Below are 1,806 nucleotides of genomic sequence, written 5' to 3'. Positions count from 1 at the left end.
CCTGTTCACCCTGCTATCATCCAGAAGGCGAGGTCAGTACAGGTGCATCAAAGCAGGGACCGAGAGACTGAAAAACAGCTTCTATCTCAAGGCCATCAGACTGTTAAACAGCCACCACTAACATTGAGTGGCTGCTGCCAACACACTGTCATTGACACTGACCCAACTCCAGCCACTTTAATAATGGGAATTGATGGGAAATGATGTAAATATATCACTAGCCACTTTAAACAATGCTACCTTATATAATGTTACTTACCCTACATTATTCATCTCATATGCATACGTATATACTGTACTCTATATCATCGACTGCATCCTTATGTAATACATGTATCACTAGCCACTTTAACTATGCCACTTTGTTTACTTTGTCTACATACACATCTCATATGTATATACTGTACTCGATACCATCTACTGTATGCTGCCCTGTACCATCACTCATTCATATATCCTTATGTACATATTCTTTATCCCCTTACATTGTGTATAAGACAGTAGTTTTGGAATTGTTAGTTAGATTACTTGATGGTTATCACTGCATTGTCGGAACTAGAAGCACAAGCATTTTGCTACACTCGCATTAACATCTGCTAACCATGTGTATGTGACAAATACAATTTGATTTGGATTTGATTTGATTTGGGGGCACACTCACTTGTAAGACTGTATATGCCTATGTCTAAGTATCAGTCACAGATCACATCATCTACCACACCATGCAGTGACAGTGGATTACCCTGACACTGATGGTCTGGATGGCCTGTCAGGGAGGAACAGCAGCATGTTAAGTCTGAATATACTCCAGGAGGAGAGTTGCAAAATTAAACTTTCCCAGAATTCACAGGGCTTCCAGAAATCCTTCCAACTGTGATTTTCAGAAAACCAGGGAATGTTGGGAATGCTAACTGAATTTTGCAAGCCTATCTAGGAGAGTCTATGGACCTTCAAATACACACCAGGTATATTGTCTACATCTCTGACTGGGAGGACTCACCTGGAAGGCTTCTAGCAGCTTCCCACTGAAGTCAATGACCTCAGTAGAGCCTGGAACCCCTTTCTCACCAGGGTAACCCTGAGAGGAGAGGAACAGAGAGAGGGGGACTTAGAAGCATACAATAATAACATGAGAAGTTAGGTGACAGTTAACTGATCCTTAGTGGGTTAATAGGCTGTGTATATCTACCATGTCTCCCTGGGCTCCTTGCTCTCCGATATCTCCTTTGTCTCCCTACAAAATACACACAAACCCAAATGTATTGTCTGTGTCACAAGAAACAGGATAAGAAGTAATCCCTCTCACCCTCCCCCCCTAAGTTTTTAGATGCACTATTGTTAAGTGACTGTCCCACTGGATGTCATAAGGTGAATGCACCAATTTGTAAGTCGCTCTGGATAAGAGCGAGCGTCTGCTAAATGACTTAAATGTAAATGTAATGTAAATGTAAACAATCTTTATTGTATCTAGAGGTCTCATACCTTAAACCCAGGGAGTCCGTCCATGCCCCTCTCACCAGCCGGGCCCTGTTCACACAGAGGCATAGGGGTTAGAAAGCCACTTCACAGTAAGATATGTGACTATATCCTAAACTGTAGGAGGATTGCCTGTAGTGGTATAATGTCAGCTGAAAGGGGTAGTGGTGAAGGACAACACCAGAGGAACTGAGAGGGATTATCACCATAGAACAGGCCTGTAGTAGACATGTGTTACAGGCTGTAGAGAGGCCAGACCTGTTCAGTAGGCCTTCATCTATCCCTGGCCACATTCTGAGCTGGAGTAGAGCAGTTTGTTCCCGATAACAA

At 42.8% G+C, this 1,806-nt stretch overlaps 1 long non-coding RNA gene across 1 annotated transcript; it reads right to left on the bottom strand.

Annotated features, from left to right (window-relative positions):
• Nucleotides 1-741: 741 nt before the first annotated feature.
• Nucleotides 742-1,529, bottom strand: LOC124029834. Its single transcript, XR_006837853.1, has 4 exons — nt 1,483-1,529; nt 1,190-1,234; nt 1,001-1,078; nt 742-766 (listed from the first exon to the last, which is right to left on the bottom strand). It is a non-coding gene; the product is annotated as an uncharacterized LOC124029834 (long non-coding RNA).
• Nucleotides 1,530-1,806: the final 277 nt, after the last annotated feature.

This window comes from Oncorhynchus gorbuscha, unplaced genomic scaffold (assembly GCF_021184085.1).
Source record: "Oncorhynchus gorbuscha isolate QuinsamMale2020 ecotype Even-year unplaced genomic scaffold, OgorEven_v1.0 Un_scaffold_7848, whole genome shotgun sequence".
NCBI classification, from domain to species: Eukaryota; Metazoa; Chordata; class Actinopteri; order Salmoniformes; family Salmonidae; genus Oncorhynchus; species Oncorhynchus gorbuscha.
This window is presented reverse-complemented; position numbering and strand designations above follow the sequence as displayed.